The following is a 26,958-nucleotide window of genomic DNA, read 5'->3' on the forward strand; positions in this document are numbered from 1 at the left end:
TACCAATATTGTCTATTGGAATGGTTAGATGACACTTGAGGTATAAATCTAGTGATTAATTAGATTCACAGCTAAGCCATAATGTGAGAATAATTTCACATCCTTCCTGTTACAATTTTCATTTCCCTAAGTTCCTTTTGTTCTCCTTTTTTAAAAATGCATGTAGTGTGTAGTAGTGTTAGTTGCTCAGTCGTGTCTGACTCTTTGCAACCCCATGTGCTGTAGCCCACCAGGCTCCTCTGTCCATGGGATTTCCTAGGCAAGAATACTGGAGTAGGTAGCCATTCCCTTCTCTTAGGAGTCTTTGTAACCCAGGGATCGAACCAGAGTCATAAACTATTATAAATTGTTGATAGTCTTATTATTTTATTTATTTATTTTTAAAAATTTTATTGGAGTATAGTTGATTTACAATCTTGTGTTAGTTTTAAGTGTATAACAAAGTGACTCACTTACACATATGCATTTATCTACTCTTTTTTAGATTATTTTTCCATATAGGTTATTACAGAATATTGAGTAGAGTTCCCTGTGCTATACAGTAGGTCCTTATTAGTTATCTATTTTATACATAGTAGTGTGTATATTGGAGAAGACAATGGCACCCTACTCCAGTACTCTTGCCTGGAAAATCCCATGGACGGAGGAGCCTGCTAGGCTACAGTCCATGGGGTCACTAAGAGTCAGAGATGACTGAGCGACTTCACTTTCACTTTTCCCATTCATGCACTGGAGAAGGAAATGGCAACCCACTCCAGTATTCTTGCCTGGAGAATCCCAGGGACGGTGGAGCCTGGTGGGCTGCCATCCATGGGGTCACACAGAGTCGGACACGACTGAAGTGACTTAGCAGCAGCAGCAGCAGTGTGTATATGTTGATTCCAATCTCCTAGCTTATCCCTCCCTCTTCTTTCCCTTTTGGTAACCATAAGTTTGTTTTCTACATCTGTGACTCTACTGTTTTGTAAATAAGTTCATTTGTATCATCTTTTTAAGATTCCACATACAAGCATATGATATTTGTCTTTCTCCGTCTGAGTTACTTCACTTAGTATGTTAATCTCTAGGTCCATCCATGTTGTTGCAAAAGGCATTATTTCATTCATTTTATGGCTGAATAATATTCCATTTTATATATGTATGACTTCTTTTTTATCCATTCATCTCTCAATGTACATTCTTTAAACATTTTTTGGGGGTATAATTGATTTACAATGTTGTATTGCACAGCAAAGGAAACTATAAGCACAATGAAAAGAAAAACCTTCAGAATGGGAGAAAATATTTGCAAATGAAGCAACTAACAAGGGACTAATCTCCAAAATATACAAACAACCCATGTAGCTCAAGATAGAAAGAGCAAACAACCCAATAAAAAAATGGGCAGAAGATATAAAGACATTTCTCCAAAGAAGACATACAGATGGTTAAAAAGCACATGAAAAGATGTTCAACATCACTAATTACTAGAGAAATGTAAATCAAAACTATAATGAGTTATCACTTCACACCAGTCAGAATGGCCAACGTCAAAAAGTCTACAGAGAAGGAGGCGGCCTGTCCTCCAAACGGAGCCCCTGTGCCTGAGCAGGACAGCAGCAGACTGGAGCCCAAGAACGGCGGAGGGGAGCGGAGCCGGCTGCCCAGAGTAATGGAGGAGTGACCCCAGCTACCTGAGCAATCAGTCAGCCACATTCCCTACAGGTTTGGGGGCTTGAGGTTGATGTGGTAAACTCTGTCCAGTTTTCAAACCTCACAGGCTACTCACATTGGAAGGGCCAAGTGCCAAACCCAGACCAGCCCCGTGATCTGTCTAGGAGCTGAAGCTGAACAACATGAATCAGGATGACTACATTCTCAGAGGCTACAGGCCAGACAAGTCCTTCCTGGCCATGGTGGTGGACATCCTGAGCGAGCTTTAGCAGCAGAACCCCAGGCTCATGTACACGTGCGACCCCGTGATGGGAGACCAGCATAATGGAGAAGGCGCCATGTACATCCCCAGAGGACCTGGGGATGGTGGTGCCAGTCGCAGACATCATCACCCACCAACCAATTTGAGGCTGAGTTGCTGACCAGGAGAAAGCTCCACAGCCAGGAAGCAGTCTTAGAGGTGATGGACAAGTTATACTCCATGGGGCCCGACACAGTGGTCATCACCAGCTCCTACCTGCTGTCCCCGAGGGCACTGATTACCTGACAGCGCTGGGGAGCCAGAGGACACAGACCCCTGATGGCTCCGCGCTGATGCAGCGCATCCCCAGGGAGATGCACAAGGTGGACGCAGTCTTCGCCGGCACCAGGGAAGGCTTCGCCGCCATGCTCTCAGCGTGGATGCACAAGCACCCCAACAACTGCAAGGTGGCCTGTGAGAAGACCCTGTCAGCCACGCACCATGTTCTGCAGCAGACCCGCCTCCATAATGCCCGGTGTTAGGTGTCTCCATTTCCTTCCTTGTGAAAAATGTAACGTCTGCCTTCGAGCTGTGACTGAAACTTGACGCTCCACGGTCACTTTGGTGGGGACCTTCCCAGAACCCCCAAAATGTGCACATCTCAGTGTGTCGGGGGGCTGCCTTGTAATTTCCTGGGCCATGGGACAGAGGCTGCTGCACAGCCAAGGGCATCTGTGGGAAAATCACCGCAGCCGGCTTCTTGTGGAAAACTCATTGGGTTTATGGTAGAACAGGTCATGCACTGTGTGTTTGCCGCCCACTCCTGGTGACAAATGTGTCAAGTCACTAGGTCAGTGTGCAGGTACAGTGCGCAGAGGCGGGCTCCTCCCCCACCCCCACTCCCCACCCCTCGCTAGTGTCTGTAACCCCACCCGCCAGTTATCTCGCCCCCCTGCCCTGCAGCTCTGTGTCCTGTGCCAGCCAGGTGGGGCGTCCCAAAGCCTCCACAGCTTTGACCGTCCCCACAGTGGGTGGAGGACACGGCGGAGACCTTGACACCAGTCCAGGTGTCCACTGCTGGGGTGACCTTCCTGGCCCCACTTTGCCAGGAATTTTGAAGACCCCCTGCCAGGCGCGGCTACAGGCAGGATTGCCCCTGCTTAGCGCCCACCCCCAACTCTGGGGGCTGCAGGGGTTCACATCTCTTGAAAGCCACAGCCTGGAGGGAAGAAGGGAGATAGCTGGATGTGGGGGCCCAGATGGGGATCCCTGGGGAAGCAGGCTGTCCTAGGGTATCCCTTCCCCCTACCCCACTCTCCCAAGTCCGGGCCCCACAGACACCCTCCTGTGGCCGGGCCCACATCTCAAGGACTCTCACCTCCTCAGAGCTGCCTTCAACCCTGTGTTGAAAATGCCCCGAAATGAAGGCAGGCGGGTCCCCACTGGACTCCTGCACTCTCTCTTGTCTTTCTCCCCAACCCTGCTCATGTTCTGAATATTGTAATTTAACTCTCTGGCATTAGTTCCTGCACACAGAGTCAGGGGTCCTCAGCTCCCTGCAGTGGCCAACAGATCAGGGCTTGTGTCCTTGTCATGTTTCCTGGTCCCTGCAGGGCCCACTGGCCTGGGAGGAGGAGGAGGAAGCCCTGGGTGGTTGGGACATACAGTCCCCCAGCAAAGTGGCCAGGGGCCAGCCATAGTCCCCCAGGGCCCTGGGCCTCCACAGATTCTTTCATGGAAAATAGTCACTGCCAACTAGAGTGGGGGTGAGGCCACATTGCCAATCAGTGGAAATCTTTTTTTCTTCTGTCCCCCCCCTTTTTTTTTTAACTCATGGAGAGTAAGTGTAAGACTAGGGCAAGAAACTGATGGGCTCTCTCAATGAGATGGTGAAAACCTGCCCTGAAAATATGGTGTTGGGGGTAGCGGCTTGTTCTGTGTGCACTGTGAGCTTGAAGAAAAATAAGCTTGGCAAAAAAAGAAAAAAAGTCTATAAACAATAATTGCTGGAGAGAGTGTGGAGAAAAGGGAACTCTCCTACATTGTTGATCAGAATACAAACTGGTACAGCCACTATGGAAAACAGTGTAGAGGTTCCTTAAAAAACTGAAAATAGAACTACTATATGATCCAGCAATCCCACTCCTAGGAATATACCTGGAGAAAACCATACTTGGAAAAGATGCATGCACCTCAATATTCACTGCAGCACTATTTACAACAGCCAGGACATGGAAGCAATCTAAATGTCCATCAACAGAGGAATGAATAAAGAAGATGTGGCATATATATATATATATATATATATATATATATATATATATATATAGTGGAATATTACTCAGCCATAAAAAAGAACAGAATAATGCCATTTGCAGTAACATGGATGAACCTCTTATACTGAGTGAAATGAGTCAGACAGAGAAAGACATATATCATATAATATTGCTTATATGTGGAATCAAAGAAAAGACTACAAATGAACTTATCTATGAAACTGAAATAGATTTACAGATGTAAAAAAAGCTTTTGCACAACAAAGGAAACTATAAACAAGGTGAAAAGACAGCCTTCAGAATGGGAGAAAATAATAGCAAATGAAGCAACAGACAAACAATTAATCTCAAAAATATACAAGCAACTTCTGCAGCTGAATTCCAGAAAAATAAACGACCCAATCAAAAAATGGGCCAAAGAACTAAACAGACATTTCTCCAAAGAAGACATACAGATGGCTAACAAACACATGAAAAGATGCTCAACATCACTCATTATTAGAGAAATGCAAATCAAAACCACAATGAGGTATCATTTCACACCAGTCAGAATGGCTGCTATCCAAAAGTCTACAAGCAATAAATGCTGGAGAGGGTGTGGAGAAAAGGGAACCCTCTTACACTGTTGGTGGGAATGCAAACTGGTACAGCCACTATGGAGAACAGTGTGGAGATTCCTTAAAAAACTGGGAATAGAACTGCCATATGACCCAGCAATCCCACTGCTGGGCATATACACAGAGGAAACCAGAATTGAAAGAGACGCGTGTACCCCAATGTTCATCGCAGCACTGTTTACAATAGCTAGGGCATGGAAGCAACCTAGATGTCCATCAGCAGACGAATGGATAAGGAAGCTGTGGTACATATACACAATGGAATATTACTCAGCCATTAAAAAAAATACATTTGAATCGGTTCTACTGAGATGGATGAAATTGGAGCCCATTATACAGAGTGAAGTAAGCCAGAAAGAAAAACAACAATACAGTATACTAATGCATATATATGGAATTTGAAAGATGGTAACGATAACCCTATATGCGAGACAGAATAAGAGACACAGATGCATGGAACAATTTTATGGACTCTGAGGGAGAAGGTGAGGGTGGGACGTTCTGGGAGAATAGCATTGAAACATGTATATTATCATATGTGAAACAGAACACCATTCCATGTTCGATGCATGAGAGAAGGGCTCAGGGCCGGGGCAATGGGATGACCCAGAGGGATGGGATGGGGAGGGAGGTGGGTGGGGGGTCCAGGAAGGGGAACACATGTAAACCCATGGCTGATTCATGTCAATGTATGGCAAAAACTATTACAATATTGTAAAGTAATTAGCCCCCAACTAAAATAAATAAATTTATAAAAAAAAAAACAAAACCTCAAACTAGGAGGTAATCCTGATATTTGACATTAATCAAAGCCTTACCAAAAAAACAGCATCTATTTCTAACTTCCTCAGAGAGACTGTGATCTTGTGTCCGTACATGTGTGTGCTTTTTTAAAAAATGAGGGATAAATGTATGGTTAATTACAATCTTAGAATAACAGACCACAGGACTCTAGGAAGACTCTCATTTAAAAAATTATTTCTTTTAAGTCATATCTCATTATGTTGTATATTTCTTCCTTGTTCATCTTTCACAGCATTAAAATAATTTTATGCTGAAAAAAAAAAACAAACTTATGGTTACTGGGGAGTAAAAGGAGGTGGGATAAACTGGAAGACTGGGATTGACAGACACACTGCTATATATAAAATAGGTAACTAATAACATCCTACTGTATAGCACAGGGAACTCTACTCAATATTTTGTAATAACCTATATGGAAAAAGAAGCTAAAAAAGAGTGAATATGTATTTGTACAACAGATTCACTTCACTATACAGCAAAAACTAATGCAATATTATTTTTGTGTAAGAAAAATTATCCAGAATCATATTGTATAGAAAACACTTCCAATACACAAATACTTCATTGGCTCACCTTGATGGACAGGTAGGATAGAATTCTTTTTAAGCAAAAGGATACAACTTTAGTGTTTAAAGTTTATGAAATCTATCTATATTTAGCAACACACAGTCCTTGCCCACATGACTTTTAGAGAACTGTCTGTTATTATCTGAAGGACATGAAGCATACCAACTGTATTGTATAATCAGAATGTAGATGTAGGCATAATAATTTAATAATACTAATAGGAACAGTAATAATAATAGCATCTGTCATCTCTTGGGCTATGTTCAACATGTTTTGCATTTTTTATCTCATGCAGAACTTGAAATGTATCTATGAATTATTAACATATTTCCCTTTTTATAGACAAAAGAGCTGAGGCTCATTGTGATCAAGCAATTTGCCTATTTTAGGGTAAGACTGGAATTTGAAACTAGGTCTGTTTGACTCCAAATTAAGTGTGCCAACAACTGTGAGTTTATGTTGGTTTATCTTGAGAAAAGTAACTTGGTAAAATCTTAGAGAATAAATTTAGAAACTTGGAGAGGACACATAGGTACTGCACATTCACATTCATCTATTTGGGTTTGTCAATGAGGATACTTAAGGCAAGTCTTAGGACCTTGGGTAGTTTTGTGTCATCCAAATGTAGGGGTGGAAAAATAATTTTCAGTCTACCATCTTAGCTGAGACCACCCTCTATAAGAAAAGACATTAACAGGAGAAAAACAAACGCAAGCTCAACAACATGTTTAAAACAAAGAATGTTGCTCACCATCTGGTTCTACAAGGATTAAGTTATTAGCCACTGCAGTCACTGACCAAACAGTGCGTTCTGAAAGGAATTCAGGATGAACAAAGCAGGGTAAAGCACTCTGTGCTTTGGAAACACAGACTTAAATAGTTAGATATACCTCTGGAGAAAATGTTTACGAACCCACATTCTTGCATTTTTTCCATACATAAAAAAGCACAGAGATACTAGATCCTTGTGACTAACCTTTTACTGAGATGTGTGCTCGATTGCACATATTCCCTACCCAAAATCACATATAAACTGACTTCTTCCTCTATTTCCTCAGAGAGGTTTCTCAGAGCAACTGAGGGGCTGTCTCCCTGTCTCCCAGGGTCCTCAGTAAGACCCTGAATAAACACACAGCTCCTACACTTTTCATTTTCCTTTCGGTCAACACAGTCATACCTCCTGTATACATGGAAGATACTCAGGAAAACCTGAGTAACTCTATGAAATAGCCCAAGCATCACCTTAAATACCATCTCCAGCTGAAGACAAAAGAAGATTTGGAGGTGGATGTGGGGTCACTTATGGGAGGTTACCAGGAAACATACAGTTAAAACTAGAGTACAATTGTTACACAGATTTAAGTTTTTGCCTTTTCCATTGGTACAAATTTTCTAGAGGTTTTGTCATCTTCCTCTGTCTGGTACACAGAAGGAGACACTCTTAAAATGGAAATTTCCCTTATAAATGTAAATGTGCCTTGCAAAAAGGAAACTTCTGTTCAGTTTTCAGAGCTTCTCTTGTGTCTGCTGTTTCTTAACAATAACCAGCTTGAGACAATCTTTATGCCAAAGAGGAATACATGGGGGTAGTATATTTTGCTCCTCTTCACCTATCAGTGAGAGGAGGAAAAACACAGTGCTCAAAGAAACTTAAATAGATTCCAAATGATAGATATAAGAGTTTACTAATGGTTATTTTTAATTTGAAGCCTTATTTTCTCTTTTATTCCTAGCCTGCTGTTTATCAGTATTTCTTCTCCTCTCAGGTTAAATGCAACCATAGAAGAACCTACAACTAGCTTAATCTTTCCAATTTATGAATCGTCTAGTAGACTGCCTTTGGACTTTCGTCTGCACTATCAGCTCTTCTGGGTCTCCAGCCCACCAGCCCACACTGGAGATTTTCTATTCAGCAGCCTCCACAATCCCATGAGCCAATTCCTTATAATAAATGTAATTAATCTCTTTGTATATTTTTGACCTAAAAAAAAAATAGACTACCAGCTATTTCTCCAGCAAAGATGGGCTTATTTCAGATCAGCAGAGGATTGCAATTCAGGGTCTGCAACCATGGTGAGCCATGTGCAAGTCCCTGCACAGCAAGTGAAGAACACTTTTAGAGGGGAAAAGGAAGTTGAGAGGGCTATAGTAAACAAAGAGTTCATGGCTTTTCACTGGCTGAGTGCTTGCCAGGAAAGAAGACAAGATGACTAGTCTTTTTGTTGGGACCTGCTATCATCACAGGGCGTGAGAGCTCCCCTTTCTGGTCTCTTAAGTCTATTTAATTTAGGTTTCTGTTTATTATACACAACTATATATATATTTATACATATATATGTGTATAGATATATATGCTGTGCTTAGTCGCTCAGTCATGTCCGACTCTTTGCGACTCCATGGACTGTAGCCTGCCAGGCTCCTCTGTCCATGAGACTCTCCAGGTAACAGTAGGAGTGGGTTTCCATTTCCTTCTCCAGGGGATCTTCCCAACCCATGGATCAAACCCATGTGTCCTGCACTGCAGGCAGATTTTTTACCACTATGCCACCTGGGAAGAGCAGTTTTATCCTTGCTCTCCCTTTAAAGAAAATTTATTGGGACACATAGTCATAAGATTGCCCCTGATTTTTGACAACACCCAATCTCCCAAATCGGGCTTTCCAGGTGGCTCAGCAGTAAAGAATCCCCCTGCCAATGCAAGAGATACAGGAGACATGGGTTCGATCCCTGGGTCAGGAAGATCCCCTGGAGGAGGGCATGGCAACTCACTCCAGTATTCTTGCCTGGAGAACTGCATGGACAGAGGAGCCTGGCTGGCTGCAGTTCAATGGGGTTGCAAAGGGTCAGACACGACAGAGTGACTGAGCACACACAATCTTCCAAATCACCTAATCAAAGCTGAAATCCCACAGTAAGTTCTTTCTAACACCTTTTTACTGAGATTCCCCAGGGTGTGCATCCCCCCATCAGTATAGTGAGTAGTAAATACAACTTGTTGATCTATAGGTGTGTTCCTTAGCAGTCTTTGGCTGGAGGACAAAGGCTCTCTGAGGGAGTATGTCATAGTCTGCTTGTTGTTTCAAATCATTTCAAGAAGACAACGTAAGAAAGAAAACAATTGATCCTTAAACATCCATTATTAATCAAGTGAAAACCTATTCAAGTGAATACTTTTATTGACTAACATATCTTCTGTTGCAGAATACAACTGTAGTGTTTTATTTTGTTTTTAATCATGGAAATAAATGTATGCCTAGCATAACACCATGACAATCAGTTCATTCATTTAAACTAACCTAAGCATGCACTCACATATACACAAACTAAACAATATGCATTAAATAAGAATTATTTAAGTCTATTGCTTGACAGAATGGATTGATCAACTAGTCTTAACTGCACCTTCATTTCAGCAACCATTTGAAAATATACATCCTGACCTTTATGATTTTGCCATTTTTTCCCCAAAGCATCCAAATTTATAAAGTCACCCATGCTATACAGCCCCTGGCCCAGATGCAGAAATCTTTAATGGTATAGGCTAGATGTGCTTTATCAACAGGAAAACAGGAAGCCACAAATGGGGCAAAACCAGACCAAACCGGCTAGATCCAAAATGGTTGACAAAGTAGGCTTTTCTCATTATATGCACATTAGAATACATTATCATGCTAAGATCTCCTCCCCACCTGCACCACTACTGGATGGTCTTGACCATACAAGGAGAGATAGACAGTGTGGACTCAATTCTTGAAACTCTCTGCCTTTTCCAAGAATTTAGATGATGTTGGACTTCACTGAGACCCTCCCCTTTGCCCCTCCCCTGTAAAAACTTTCTCCTGACCTTAGGCCAGAGAGAAGATGCTTTCAGAGCATGTGCTCCCCTTCTCTATTCTCTGGCCATTGAATAAAAGCCTGTCTTTTTTTTAAGAAGTAAGTTCTCTGAATTCTTATTTTTTAAATTTAATTTTATTTATTTTTGGCTGGGCTGGGTCTTCGTTGCTGCATGGGCTTTCCTCTACTTGCGGCAAGCGGGGGCCTACTCTCTGGTTGGGATGCACTGGTTTCTCATTATTGTGGCTTCCCTTGTTGCCGATCACAGGCTCTAGAGTGTGCAGGCTACAGTAGTTGGGGCACATGAGCTCAGTAGTTGTGGTTCCCAGGCACAGGCTCAGTAGTTGTAGCTTACAGGCTTAGTTGTTCCGCAGCATGTGGGATCTTCCTGGGTCAGGGATTGAATTCGTGTCTCCTGCATTGGCAGGTGGATTCTTTATCACTGAGCCACCAGGGAAGCCCAACCTTGTCTCTCTTGTACTCAATTCATTTTCCTTATTGGCAGCAAGAACGTGAAAGGGAAAGAACTCACTGACAGAGCCCAGGGCTTCATTTCAGCTAGGGCCCAAAGAGGGGGGCTGCTCATCTAATTCAGTAACAATAAAATGTTAAGTTCTCTTTAATCCTTTTTCATCAGTTTTGGTGTTTGTATCCAGTATAGAAGGGGAATCCTCAGTGGAGAGTGCATATAGGTGCAAACATGGTTTCAACACATGAACTATCCTTAACATTTTTGTGGCAATGGGGAGATAAAGGAATCATTGTTCTTATATTTCAAAGAGCAATTTTCCTTACTTTGTGTTCAGTTCAGTTCAGTCGCTCAGTCATGTCCAACTCTGTGCAACTCCACGGACTGCAGCACGCCAGGCTTCCCTGTCCATTAACAATCCCCAGAGTTTACTCAAATTCATGTCCATTGAATCTGCGATGGCATCCAACCGTCTCATCCTCTGTCATCCCCTTCTCCTCCCGCCTTCAATCTTTCTGAGCATCAGGGTCTTTTCAAATGAGTCAACTCTTTGCATGAGGTAGCCAAAGTATTGGAGTTTCAGCTTCAGCATCAGTCCTTTCAATGAACACCCAGGACTGATCTCCTTTAGGATGGACAGGTTGGATCTCCTCGCGGTGCAAGGGACTCTCAAGAGTATTCTCCAACACCACAGTTCAAAAACATCAATTCTTTGGCTCTCAGCTTTCTTCATAGTCCAGCTCTCACATCCATACCTGACTACTGGAAAAACCATAGGCTCGACTAGACGGACCCTTGTTGGCAAAGTAATGTCTCTGTTTTTTAATATGCTGTCTAGGTTGGTCATAACATTCCTTCCAAGGAGTAAGCATCTTTTAATTTCATGGCTGCAATCACCATTTGCAGTGATTTTGGAGCCGCCCAAAATAAAGTCTCTCACTGTTTCCATTTTTCCCCATCTATTTGTCATGAAGTGATGGGACCAGATGCCATGATCTTAGTTTTCTGAATGTTGAGCTTTAAGCCAACTTTTTCTCTCTCCTCTTTCACCTTCATCAAGAGGCTCTTTAGTTCTTCTTCACTTTCTGCCATAAGGGTGGTGTCATCTGCATATCTGAGGTTATTGATATTTCTCCCAGCAATCTTGATTCCAGCTTGTGCTTCATCCAGCCCAGCGTTTCTCATGATATACTCTGTATATAAGCTAAATAAGCAGGGTGATAATATACAGTCTTGATGTACTCCTTTCCCAATTTGGAACCAGTCTGTTGTTCCATGTCCAGTTCTAACTGTTGCTTCCTGACTTGCATACCGATTTCTCAGGAGGCAGGTCAGGTGGTCTGGTATTCCCATCTCTTTAAGAATTTTCCACAGTTTGTGGTGATCCACACAGTCAAAGGCTTTGGCATACTCAGTTAAGCAGAAGTAGGTGTTTTTCTGGAACTCTCTTGCTTTTTCAATGACCCAATGGATGTTGGCAAATTGATCTCTGGTTCCTCTGTCTTTTATAAATCTAGCTTTGCATTATACACCTGAATTTTAAGAGACTTAATGTTAAACTTCCCCAGTGGCTCAGTGGGAAAGAATTTGGCTGACAATGCAGGAGATATGGGTTCAATCCCTGGGTCCGGAAGATCCCCTGGAGTAGGAAATGACAACCCACTCCAGTATTCTTGTCTGGAAAATCCCATGCACAGAGGAGCCTGACAGGCTACAGTCCACAGGGTTGCAAAATGTCAGACATGACTGAGTGATTAGACAACAACAACATACTTAGAATAATACAGTCTATACTCTTTTATGACTGGTTTATTTTGCTCATTATATCTATGAAATGGGTGCTATTGTTGCTTGTATCAGTAGTTTGGTCCTTTGACTGAAGAGTAGTATTCTATTATATGAATATAACACCTTTTTTAAACCATTCTCCTATTGACAGACATGTGCATTATTTTCAATATCTTGCTTTTATGACTAAAGGCACAATGAAATATATTGTTCAAATGTTTTGGAGTACTTATGTTTTACTTTCTTTTGGATAAATACATAGGGGTGAAATTGATAGATCACAGGACAAGTATATGCTTAGCTTTGAAACAGGCAAACAGTTAAATGGCCCTATAAAGTGGTTGCATTACTTTGGAGAAATAGTGAGTTCATTTTTAACATCTAGGAATAAACCTACCTAAGGAGACGAAAGAACTGTATACAGAAAATTACAAGACACTGATGAAAGAAATCAAAGACAACATAAACAGATGGAGAGATATTTCATGTTCCTGGGTAGGAAGAATCAATATTGTGAAAATGACTATACTATCAAGTGCAATCTACAGATTCATTGTGATCCCTATCAAATTGCCAATGGCATTTTTCACAGAACTAAAACAAAAAATTTCACAATTCATATGGAAACACAAAAGACCCTGAATAGCCAAAGGAGTCTTGAGAAAGAAGAATGGAGCTGGAGGAATCAACCTTCCTGATTTCAGATTATACTACAAAGCTACAGCCATCAAGACAATATTGTACTGGCACAAAAACAGAAGTACAGATCAATGGAACAAGATAGAAAACCCAGAAGTGAACCCATGCACCTATGGGTACCTTATTTTTGACAAAGGAGGCAAGAATATACAATGGGGCAAAGACAGCCTCTTCAATAAGTAGTGCTGGGAAAACTGGACAGCTACATGTAAAAGAATGAAATTAGAACATTTCCTACCACCATAGACAAAGATAAACTCAAAATGGATTAAAGACCTAAATGTAAAACGAGAAATTATGAAACTCTTAGAGGAAAACACAGGCAGAACACTCGATGACATAAATCAAGGCAAGATCCTCTATGACCCACCTCCTAGAGTAATGGAAATAAAAACAAAAGTAAACAAATGGGATCTGATTAAACTTAAAAGCTTTACACAGTAAAGGAAACTATAAACAAGGTGAAAAGACAACCCTCAGAATGGGAGGAAATAATAGCTAATGAAACAACTGACAAAGGATTAATTTCCAAAATATACAAGCAGCTCATACAACTCAATACCAAAAAAACAAACAACCCAATCAAAAAGTGGGAAAAGATCTAAACAGACATTTCTCCAAAGAAGACGACATACAGATGGCTAACAAACACATGAAAAGATACTCAATATTGCTCATTATTAGAGAAATGCAAATCAAAACTACAATGAGATATCATCTCACACTGGTCAGAATGGCCATCATCAAAAAGTCTACAAACAATAAATTCTGGAGAGGATGTGGAGAAAAGGGACCCTCTTGCAGTGTTGGTAGGACTATAAATTGATACAACCACTATGGAAGACGGTATGGAGATTCCTTTATAAACTAGGAATAAAACCACCATATGACCCAGATATCCTACTCCTAGGCATATACCCCGAGGAAACCAAAATTGAAGAAGAGACATGTACCCCAATGTTCATTGCAACACTACTTCCAATAGCTAGAACTTGGAAGCAACCTAGGTGTCCATCGACAGATGAATGGATAAAGAAGTTGTGGTACATATACACAATGGAATATTACTCAGCCATAAAAAGGGACATATTTGGGTCAGTTCTAATGAGGTAGATGAACCTAGAGCCTATTATACAGAGTGAAGTAAGTCAGAAAGAGAAAGATAAATATCACATACTAATGCATGTATATGGAGTCTAGAAAGATGGTAGTGAAGAATTTATTTGCAGGGCAGTAATGAAGAAACAGACATAGACAACAGACTAGAGGACACTGGGAGATGGGAGGAGTGGATGAGATGTATGGAGAGAGTAACATGGAAACTTACATTACCGTATGTAAAATAGACAGCCATGGGAATTTGCTTTATGTCTCAGGGAACTCAAACAGGGGCTCTGTATCAACCTAGAGGGGTGGGATGGGGAGGGAGATGCGAGGGAGTTTCAAGAGGGAGAGGAAATATGGATACCTATGGCTGATTCATGTAGAGTTTTGACAGAAAACAAAATTCTGTAAAGCAATTATCCTTCAATTAAAAATAAATAAATTTAAAAAATAATAAAATGCAGTTTAGTGGCATTCAGTACATTCACAGTGTTGAGCAACCATCACCTCTAAATGATTCCAAATCATTTTCATCACCCCAAAGGGAAATTCCCATACCCATGAAGCAGTCATTCCCTGTTTTACCCTGTCCCCGCCCCTGAAAACCACTAATCTTTCTGTTTCTATGGTTTTGCTTCCTATGGAAATTTCATGCAGGTGTAATTATGCAATCTTTGACTTTTTGTGTTTGGCTTCTTCTCTTAGCATAATGTTTTCCAATTGCCTCCATGTTGTAGCATGTATCAGTTTTTTACTCTTTTTTATAACAGAAAAATATTCCATTGCACAGATATAACATAACCTGTCTATCCATTCATTCATGAATATTTGGTTCCCATAGTGCTGCTATTAACATTTGTGTACAAATTTTGAATATCATTTGCAATTTTTTTGGTATATACTAAGAATGGAATTTCTGGGTTAAGAATTCTCTTTATCTTTTTGAGGAACAGCCAAACTCTTTTTCACATTTGCTATACTGTTTTACATTTCCACCACTAATTACATAAATGTGTACATTTTATATTCCTGTCACTAATATGAGTCCAGTATCTGCAGCACCTTTGTTAATCTTTGTTGTTTTCCATGAAAAAAATATTATTATAGCCATCTTAGTGGGTAAGAAGCAATATCTCGGGTCTCTAATGATCTGCATGTCTCTAATGCCTAATGATGTTTTGAGTATCTTTTCATATATCATTGATCACTTGCATATCTCTTTTGGACAAATGTATATTCAAATTTATTGACAATTTTTAAAGTTGGGATGTTTGCTTTTGTGTCATTGACTTGTAAGAGTTCAGTATATATTAACATTTTGGATACTGGTCATTACCAGATATATGATTAGCAAATATTTTCACTCCTTGATAGCATCTTTTGATACATAAAAGTTTTGATGAAGTGCAGTTCACCTATATTTTTCTTGGGCTTTTTTGGTCATATTTAACAATTGCTAAGTCTAACAGCATTATCAAGATTGCTGGGAGAAATATCAATAACCTCAGATATGCAGATGACACCACCCTTGTGGCAGAAAGTGAAGAGGAACTAAAAAGCCTCTTGATGAAAGTGAGAGAGGAGAGTGAAAAAGTTGGCTTAAAGCTCAACATTCAGAAAACTAAGATCATGGCATCTGGTCCCATCACTTCATGGGAAATGGATGGGGAAACAGTGGAAACAGTGGCTGACTTTATTTTTTGGGGCTCCAAAATCACTGCAGATGGTGATTGCAGCCATGAAATTAAAAGATGCTTACTCCTTGGAAGGAATGTTATGACCAACCTAGAGAGCATATTAAAAAACGGAGACATTACTTTGCCAACAAGGGTCCGTCTAGTCGAGCCTATGGTTTTTCCAGTAGTCAGGTATGGATGTGAGAGCTGGACTATGAAGAAAGCTGAGAGCCAAAGAACTGATGTTTTTGAACTGTGGTGTTGGAGAATACTCTTGAGAGTCCCTTGCACCGCGAGGAGATCCAACCTGTCCATCCTAAAGGAGATCAGTCCTCGGTGTTCATTGGAAGGACTGATGTTGAAGCTGAAACTCCAATACTTTGGCTACCTCATGCAAAGAGTTGACTCATTTGAAAAGACCCTGATGCTGGGAAAAATTGAGGGCAGGAAGAGAAGGAGACGATAGAGGATGAGATGGCTGGATGGCATCACCGACATGAGTTTGGGTAAACTCCCGGAGTTGGTGATGGACAGGGAGGCCTGGTGTGCTGCGACTCATGGGGTCGCAAAGAGTCGAACACAACTGAGCGACTGAACTGAACTGAACTGAAGTCTAACAGCATAAAGATTTCTTGGTATGTTTCTTTCTAAGAGGTTTATATAGATTAGCTCTTCAGTTTAGGTATTTGGTTCATTTTGACTTAATTTTTGTATATGGTATATGGTATGGCCCAGCCTCATACTTTTGCATGTGGATATCCAGCATCATTGTTGAAGAGTCTATGCTTTCCCCCATTAATTTGTTTTGGAACCTTTGTAAAAAATCAGTTGACCATAGATGTATGAGTTTATTTCTGGACTCAGTTCTATTCCACTGATCTACATATCTGTCTGTATGCTAGTACTATATAGTAGGCTTGTAATAAGTTTGAAAATATGAAACTGAGTCCTACAATTTTTTCAAGATTGTTTTGGTTATTTGGGGTCATTTGCAATTCCCTATCTTTGTTGAGGGTTTTTGTTATTTGCTTAGTGACTTTCTTATATCATTTTTGTAAAATCTTCATTGTTTGTCCTATATGTCATTGGAGTCTACATTATATTACCTATTGGTCAGCAAGCATTTTAATAAAGTTTTCTTAAGTTCCTGGAGCAAACAAAAAACAAAGCAATTGAAAAGAAACATAAAGGATAAAAGAGAAACAAAACAAACGGAAGTATTTTTCCAAGCATTGCTGATTGGCTCTGCTTGAGGGTGCTCCTTCAGTGGTTACACAGGCTGTTTATAGCTCTGCCTTGGCCTTCACTTTATACTGTTGGATGCTAGAGGTCAGCTGGAGGTGAAAACTCAGAATCTTCTCAGGCTTTTCTGTGCATGCCTCCAGCACTGGGCATGCTGTTGACCTTCTCTATTCCCCGCGATATATGTGAGAGCTTTTAACAGCCATATTCCCACACGTATCTTCTTACTCAGCCTCTTTCCTCTCAGACTCTCTAGTCTCTCTTGCTTAGCCTGGCTTTTATTCCCTTGCTCCAAGTTGTCATGGTCAATATTTTGCTTTAAATACTTTTAGCAGACATCACCTGACAGCAAACACCACCTGGGAAGCCACCCCAGTCCTGAGAATCCTCTTTATTTGTTTAAAGACAAGAGAGAGAGAGAGAGAGAGAGAGAGAGAGAGAGAAGAAAAAAAAGAAAAAGGCAAGTCCTTGTTCTGGGTCCTCAAAGAGCCATGAGATAGAGCCACCCAACCACAATCCTTTGAGAATGTGATCCTCATTGCCTCTGCACTAACAATCTGCCCCAGGCATGCAGGTTCACATTCCCAGAATTTGTTCATCTTATAACTGGATATTTGTACCTTTTGACCATAAAAATGAGTAAAAACTCATTTTCCCCCACCCTGCTATCCTCTGCTCCTGGAAACCACTCTGATAGGTTTCTTTACTCCCAAGTACACTTTGCAAGCATGTGTGCTTTCTCAGTTATGTCCAATCGACTCTTTGCAACTCTGTGGACTGTAGCCTGCCAGGCTCCTCTGCCCATGGGATTTCCCAGGCAAGAATACTGGAGTGGGTTGCCATGGCCTCCTCCAGGGGGTCTTCCCAACCCTCATCTCTTATGTCTCCTGCATTGGCAGGGGGATAATTTACCACTAGCACCACCCAATGGGCATAACTTTTCACAGTTTACTTATGCCATCATTTTTCCAGTTTGAATGATGTGTATAAAATCTTTTCTTTCTTTCTTTCTTTCTTTACCCTCCCTCTATTATAATTGTCTTAAAGCGTTGCCTTACATACATTTAGAACCATAATAGACTGTGTTGTAATTTTTATCTCAACTAACATAATTTAGGAAACTGAATGATATGGTGTCACTTCATATTGCTATTGATAGCAATAGTTTCATATGATAAATTGCTTGTCATTTGAATTTTTTCCCCTATCGGTAAAATGTCATCTCTCTCTCTCTCTCTCACTGTTTTCAAGATATTCTGTTTTTAGTTTGTGGAAATTTAACTATGATGTATCTTGGCATGGATTTCTTTGGGTTCCTCTTGTTTGGGGTTAACTAAGCTTCTTGAAACTGTAGGTTATGCTGTTTGCTAAAGTTGGAAAAATTTCAACCTTTAATTCTTCAAGTATTTTTTCAGCTCCCTTTCTGGAATTATGATTACATAAATGCTAGATTTTTTTTTTTGCTACTGTACCCATGAAAAAGGAAGACTTGAATATCAATAAAATTATATTTCAGCATTGCATTTGTGATTTATGTGAGCTTTGTGGAGAAAGTAACTTCAGAATGAACCAAGTTTTTTGATTAAGCTGTGACAAACTATATTTCATTAAATGTGAAGCAATTACATATGTCCCCCTCCCCCAAGGAAAAGAAGATAAAAATGAAATATAGGAACATATAGAAGATGAAGAGAAATTATGACAACATACAGACACCATGCCAACAGCAAATATAGAAAATCCTAAACAAATATCTATTCACTGAATCATGTTACTATGGATGAAGCAATGATGATGTGTGGTGAAATAACAGGTAAACAGCCAAACATGCATTTGTGTTTGAGGATGTAAATATTGAAAACCTCCAGTAAATCTCTGTGCTTTAAGTAAGTTGATGAGTTTAAACATACAGCTTTTAGCCATCAATTAACACAAATTCATACAAGAAAAAAAACATTAAAAATTATATTTTATACTAATAATTCTTTTCTAAACATGGTACTGTAGTCAGTGCCATTGTTACCTAACTGATCATCATTCTCATTTTTTTGTTGTAGTACTTGCAATATTAGACTTAGATGTGGTCAAAGACTGAAATGACTGAATCAATTGGAAATTATTGGTTTTGGGTGTTTTCAAAACTTACTTCTTTCTAGATGTTTGAAATTGGTTTAGTGAAAGTGAAAGTCGCTTAGTTGTGTCCAACTCTTTGTGACCCCATGGACTGCAGCCTGTCAGGCTACTCTGTCCATGGAATTCTCCAGGCCAGAATACCTGAGTGGGTAGCCATTCCCTTCTCCAGGGATTTTCCCAACCCAGGGATTGAACTCAGGTCTCCACATTGCATTGGGCTTCCCAGGTGGTGCTAGTGGTAAAGAACCCGCCTGCCATCGCAGGAGACATGAGACAGGGGTTCCATCCATCAGTCTGGAAGATTCCCTGGAAAAGGACATGGCAACCTACTCCAGTATTCTTGCCTGGAGAATCCCATGGACAGAGGAACCTGGCAGGCTGCAGTCCATAGGATAACAAAGAGTTGGACATGACTAAAGCGACTTAGCACACACAAATCCAAAGTTGAAAACTTATTTTGGGGATACAATTGAATACCAAGGCTATGTCAAGCAAGGCACTGTGAATTATCTTTATCTTTCTCTTTCTCTTTAAAATTTATTTTGTGATTTTTTTTATAAATTTATTTATTTTAGTTGGGGGCTAATTACTTTACAATATTGTAATAGTTTTTGCCATACATTGACATGAATCAGCCATGGGTTTACATGTGTTCCCCTTCCTGGACCCCCCACCCACCTCCCTCCCCATCCCATCCCTCTGGGTCATCCCATTGCCCCGGCCCTGAGCCCTTGTCTCATGCATCGAACATGGAATGGTGTTCTGTTTCACATATGATAATATACATGTTTCAATGCTATTCTCCCAGAACGTCCCACCCTCACCTTCTCCCTCAGAGTCCATAAAGTTGTTCTATGCATCTGTGTCTCTTATTCTGTGTCGCATATAGGGTTATCGTTACCATCTTTCAAATTCCATATATATGCAAAAGGAAAAATGATCTACAATTAGAATTTTAGGTGCATAACTTTCAGTGACTATTTCATTATAAGTATTTTCAACATACAAGCCAGTATATACAAAATTTTTAAGTATTCGTTTAAATGCAAAACCGAAAGTATTTGAAAGTATTTATTTTATTTAGTCAGTTGGTGGCTTTGAGCACATTTATAATGTGGCTCAGAGTGCATAAAAATGTACACATAATGGCAAACAAGGGTTGATACATCACTTCCTTTGCTAAGCTCAAATGCCAGTATTTATTGGATATATATATATATATTTTACAATTGCACCTTATAACAAGCTGCAGGAATACAAATATGTAAAAATAGGGATCATTGGAAATATAAGTTTAAAAAATATCTCCTGAAGTCTTTGTATCCCAGCTTCTTTCCCTATTACTTTATAGATTACCCAAGGAAATAGTATCTGAGTTCTTCCTGACTAATTCTTTTTCCTGCATTCCAACACTGTTGACCCAACTGAGATTCTTTTCTTCCTTGGTTTCTGAAATACTATTCTCTCCTAACACTTCTCTGACTCTTTCTATGTCTCTTAATCATTGTCCTTTTAAATACTAATATTCCCCTGAGTTGTATTCGTCCATAGTTTTCTCAGTCTAGTGGCCTAATTTATGATGTCTATGCTAAAGGTTTCAACTAGCACATATATAATGTGCCTAGTTGCTCAGTCATGTCCGACTGTTCACGATCCCATGAACTGTAGCCCACCAGGCTCCTCGGTCCATGGAATTCTCCAGGCAAGAATACTGGAGTGGATTGCTATTTCCTTCTCCAGGGGATCTTCCTGACCCAGGGATTGAACCTGGGTCTCCTGCATTGAGGCAGATTCTTTACCGTCTGAGCCACATATATAATTTTAAAAAATGATAAAAAACATTTATTTTCTGAAATAAAGATCCACATATCTAACTGATTATAGGACCTTTCTATCAAGGTGGTTGTCAGGAATTTCATTTATTCACCAATTATTTATTTAATACCTTCTATGTCTAAAGGATATACTTGGTGCTAAAGATAAACAGCTAGTGAATTAGATCAAGTTCTTGAACTGATTGCACTCGCAGGATAGAAAGAGCTAGAAACAAGTACCAAGTCAAATTGGAAAAAAATTATGTCTAAGCTGATTCCCACTTATTAGTTAGAGTCAGGAAAGCATGTTTCAGTCAGAAGAGACCATCTATAAAACTATGCAGTGGTTGGAGAGAGCACTGCACTTTAGAACTTCACAGTTCAATATAGCTCTCATGATGAGTTGGTAGATGAGAAGTGGCAAAATATAATTCCAGATTATGAGGAGATGTATAAACCATTGTAAGTTATGGGACTTAACACTTATGAGACTTCCCTGGTGGTCCAGTGGCTAAGATTCCGCACTGCCAATGCTGGGGGCCTGGGTTTGATTCCTGGTCAGAGAACTAGATCTCTCATGCCACAACTAAGAGTTTGAACACCTCAACTAAATATCCAGTGTGCTGCAAAGATCGAAGATCCCACGTGCTGCAACTAAGACCAGGTGCAGCCAAATAAATAAATATTTTAAAAAGTACTTAACACTCAACATGAATTAAACCAAGTTTGTTTTTTTCCCTTACCAGGTCTTTCCCTCAAACTTGTGATGTTGCCAAACCTCACATCTATTCCTCATTGAGCCATTCTTTGCATCCTCTTAGTGAGGTAAGGGAAGGAATATGTAAATGACTAGATCCCTCATGCCAAGTCTTCTGGATTCTCCCTTAGAATCCTCCTACATCTGATCTCTTCTCTTCATAATCCCCGTCTCTTCCGTAATACATGCCACTATTATCTCTCACCAGGATAACTGCAACTGCATCTGAACAGATCTGTCAGCTTCTAACCTTGCATTGCTCAATTAATTCTCCAAATTGCAGCTCAAATAATCTTTCTGAAATGCAAATCTGACAATGTCACTCACTTGCTTAAAACACATCATCGTTTTTCCTTTGCCAATCAAGTCTAAATTCAGAGTCCTCCACAAAATTGCTTCACCTTTTCTTTCTTTTTAAAAAAATTAATTAATTTGGCTGTGCCACATCTTAGTTGAAGCGTGTAGGCTCTAGTTCCCTGACCAAGGCCCCCTGCATTGGGAGCACAGAGTCTTAGCCACTGGACCACCAGCCACTGGACCACCTATATTTCCTCTCATATATCTAGCTAGTTTAGATGGCATCCATTGCTCCCAAACTCAAGCCTATTTGTATTTATTCTTGACCATATTTATACTCCTGTTGTAATGCTTTTCCTATCCACTTCTTGTTTTTTCTGGCAAAGTGCTACTTCAGTCAGTCAGTCAGTGTTAGTTGCTCAGTCGTTTCTGACTCTACGACCCCATGGATCACATGGAGCCCCCTGGCAGGCTCCTCTGTCCATGGGATTCTCCAGGCAAGAATACTGGAGTGGGTTGCTGTTTCCTTCTCCAGGGGATCTTTCTGACCCAGGGATCGAACCGGAGTCTCCTACACTGTGTGCAGATTCTTGACCATTTGAGTCACCAGGCAAGTCTAAAGTGCTACTTATCAAGTTTCAATTCACTTGTCAACTTTCTTATATGGTCTGTTTCTCAACAACTCCAACTAAGAATTAATGCTTTCTTTTGAATTGATGCTTTATTGAATGGATTCGAATAGTACTTTGTACCTATCAATATAATAGGTACTATAGATTTGGTCAGAATACTACAGTTATTTGAATGCTGCATCTTTTACTACATGTGACCTTCTAGAAAAATGTAGGTCACTTTGCCTGAAACACAGCAGGTACCGAACAAATGTTGCTTTGCTTACTTACTGAATTAAACATTGTGATGATTAATTTTATGTGTCATCTTGACTGGTCACAGGGTGTCCAGATTAAACATATTTCTGGGCGTGTCTGTGAGGGTATTTCCTGATGAGATTAGCATTTGAATTAGTGGGCTCAATAAGTAGATTGCTCTCCCTGGAGTAGGCATCATCCAATCCACTGAAGACCTGAACAGAAAAAAAGATGGAAGAAAGTGAAATCTATTTCTGCCCCCTTACCCCGGCTGTTTTTTTCTTACTGCTTGCAGTGGGACATCTCATCCCATATTTCCTTATCCTCAACTGGGATTTATACCATAAGTACCGGAGTCCAGCTCCAGTGGGTCCAGAGTTCCCTCAGGATGGACGGCGTCGGCGATACGAATGAGAAGACACAGCGAGTCTCAGCGTTTCCAAGTGTCTTCCAACTTTATTGTTTTTAAGACAGCTTTTATATTTTTAGTGGTATATAGAAACAAATGTAAAGTATAGAGTCATACCAATTCAGCTTAAGGGACATACCAACTTAGCTCAAGGAACATACTAACTTAGCTTAAGGGGTATATCTTAATGGGCCTATCAAGTTAGCTCAATGGGCCAGCAGTTCCGACCCTCATCGAAGCTGTTTGCATGTCTTTAGTTACAAAAAGCCTTATTTTGTTTACATCATCTTCTGGCCTGGTGGCCTGCTAACACCTTGTGACTCTCCATTGATAAGGGTTGATCAGTCAGAACACTTTTGTATAGGGCACATCAGGAAAGAATTCATCAACAGGAAGTTTTAAGGTAAAACCTGTTTTTGGTAATTTACTCTATGCCTTGAGCTTAACAGAAAAGAATGTAGTTCCATAAAGTCATAGAACAGCAAGCTGAAGTTCAGCTCTAAGTAAGAATCATCAGTTAAATCAACAATTGTCTTATTATTTGTATTTAAGCTAAACTTCTATTTATATAAATCTCTAACTATTATGCTTTCATTATATAGGCTAAATACGTTAGGAGTAAAAACATAGTGAGTAAATATAGATTAAGTAACAGTTTCACAAAGCAATATTTTTTGTATTTCCTAACAAGCCTTTTTTCCTGCAAGGGGTTTTGTGCCCATAGGGGCTTTCTGTGCGGAGGCTCTCAATGCTGTTTTATTACTAGGGAGCAGTTATGCACATTAGCTCCAATGGCACAGGTACTTTTATTAAACAAACCAATATGTTAGCAAAAGGAATTTAGATCAGCATACTGTATATCCCAGATAATTTTATTTAGGGTGCTACCGTTCAGGGGCCTTGTTGATTTGAGGTTTCAGAATGATCTATTTTAGAAGGGAATCAGGAAAGGCCTTTTGCCTAAGTCACAGAAAATAGGAGGAGGTTTATTATAGCAAGCATCAGAAAGAGAGATGTCATTTTTAAGGTGAGCGCTGAGACAGCCTCTCAAGAATCCCTGAGGCCTGAGTTGCTCTGCTCATCAGTCCTTCTCCTCATGACTCTGTCATGGGTGGGGATCTCGTGAGCTGGCTCCCGGCACATCAGGTCTCCCAGTTCTCAGACATTTGGACTTGGACAGAATTACGCCACCAGCTTTGCTGGGTCTCCAGCTTACAGATAGCAGATTGTGGGACTTCTCAGCCTTCATAATTACTGAGCTAACACCTCATAATAAAAAAAACATATATATATATATATATATATATACAGTAACAACCTTAAATATGGATGAGCTCTGTTCTGAGAGCATGTCTCCTTTAGGCTAGGTCTTCGCTTCTGTGAGCTCATGTTTGAAATATTGTATTGTTTATCCACTTTTAGATAAATGTATTCATCTTTTATGATTTAGTTGAGATTGCATCTCCTCCAAGAAATTTTTTTTGTTTTCCACAGGATATAAATAATTCTTCCATAATCTCTCACAGCATTCCATTGCATTTGTTGTTTGTGGATAGAAATGCAGCTGATTTTTGTGTTGATTTTGTATCCCGCAACTTTACTGAATTCATTTATTACTTCTAACAGTTTTTTTTTGGTGGAGTCTTTAGGTTTTTCTATGTATAAGATCATGACCTCTAAAAACAGACATAATTTTACTTCTTCCTTTTCAATTTGTAAACTTTTTTCTCATTTTCTTGACATTTCTGTGGCTAGGACTTTCAGTACTTTGTTAAAAAGGATTAGTGAGAGTGGACATCCTTGTCTTGTTCCTGATCTTAGACGAAAGGCTTTTAACTTTTCACTGTTGTGTATCATATTAGCTGTGGGCCTGTTGTATATGGCATTTATTGTTTGAGATACATTCCTTCTATACTTATTTTGTTGAGAGTTTTTATCATAAAAGGGTGTTAAATTTTCTCAAATGTTTTTTCTGCAATGTATTAAAATGATCATATGATTTTTATCCTTCATTCTATTAACATGTGTATCTCATTTATTGATTTGTATATGTTGAAACATCCTTGTACCCCACAAATAAATCCTACTTCATCATGGTATATAATACTTTTAACATGCTCTTGAATTAAGTTTGCTAGTATTTTGCTGGGAATTTTTGTATTATGTTCATTAGGGATATTGGCCACTAATTTTCTTTTCTTTTAGTGTCTTTGTCTACTTACAATATCAGGATAATGCTGGCTTTATAAAATGAAGTTGGAAGCATTCTTCTTTTTCAGTTTTTTGGAAGAGTTTGAGAAAGATTGGTATTAATTCTTCTTTAAATATTTGGTGTAATTTACTACTGAAGCCATCTGGTCCTGAGCTTTTGTTTGCAGGGAGATTTTTGATTAGTGATTCAATCTTCTTGCTCAATATTGATCTGTTTAGATTTTTTGTTACTTCATGATTCAGTCTTAGGAAGTTGTGTATTTCTAGAACATTAGATGCTTCTTCTGAGTTATCTAATTTGTTGGCATATAATAGTTCAGAGTAGTCTTTTTAATGATCCTTTGTATTTCTGTGGTATCAATTGTAATATCTCCTTTTTCATTTATAATTTTATTAGAATTCTCTTTTTTTAAGTCTAGTTTTCAACTAGTTTAGCAACTTTGTTTATCTTTTCAATAGACTATTTTTTTTTTATCTTTTCTATTGTCTCTCCCATCTATTTCATTCATTTCTGCGGTACTTTTTACTATTTCCTTTCTTCTGCCACTTTTGGGTGTGTTTGCTCTACTTTTTGTAGTTCTTTTAGGTTTAAGTTTAGTTTGTTTGAAAAAACTTTTTTTCTTAATTTAGACATTTATTGGTATAAACTTCTTAGAACTGCTTTTTCTGCATCTCATAGGTTTTGCCCTCTTTCCATTTTCTTTTTGTCCCAGGGTACTTTTTATTTCCCTTTTGATTTCTTCTTTGCCCTATTGGTTGTTCACAAGTGTGCTGTTTAATTTCCACATATTTGTGAACATTCCAGATTTCCTCCTACTATTGTTTTCTAGTTTCATAAAATTGTGGCTCAAAAGATACCTAGTATGATTTCAATCTTCTTAAATTTGTTAAGACTTTTTTGTAACATAACACATGGCATATATTGGAGAATATTTTGTGTGTGCTTGAGAAAAATATGCATTCTGCTTCTGTTGGATGAAAACTTCTTTATTGGTCTTTTAGGGTTATTTGGTCTAAAGCAGCATTCAAGTCCAATATTATTTTCCTATAGATTTTCTGTAAGAATGATCTGTCCTTTGTGGTAAATGGAATAGAGTAGACCGAAATCAGGTTGATTGTATTCTTTGCAGCCAAAGGTGGAGAAGCTCTATACAGTCAGCAAAAACAAGACCGGGAGCAGACTGTGGCTCGGATCATGAACTGCTTATTGCCAAATTCAGACTGAAATTGAAGAAAGTAGGGAAAACCACTAGACCATTCAGGTATGACCTAGATCAAATCCCTTATGAGTATACCGTGGAAGTGACAAATAGATTTAAGGGCCTAGACCTGATAGACAGAGTGCCTGATGAACTATGGACAGAGGTTCGTGACATTGTACAGGAGACAGGGATCAAGAAAGTCCCCATGGAAAAGAAATGCAAAAAAGCAAAATGGTTGTCTGAGGAGGCCTTACAGATAGCTTGGAAGAGGAGAGAAGTGAAAAGCCAAGGAGAAA

The 26,958-nt window shown here is 39.6% G+C and overlaps 1 pseudogene; it reads left to right on the forward strand.

Moving 5' to 3' along the window:
- Positions 1-1,835: 1,835 nt before the first annotated feature.
- Positions 1,836-2,436, forward strand: LOC145535605 (pyridoxal kinase pseudogene; annotated as a pseudogene).
- Positions 2,437-26,958: the final 24,522 nt, after the last annotated feature.

The sequence above is a fragment of the Giraffa tippelskirchi genome, chromosome X (genome assembly GCF_054371585.1).
Source record: "Giraffa tippelskirchi isolate mGirTip1 chromosome X, T2T-mGirTip1v1.2.pri, whole genome shotgun sequence".
NCBI lineage: Eukaryota > Metazoa > Chordata > Mammalia > Artiodactyla > Giraffidae > Giraffa > Giraffa tippelskirchi.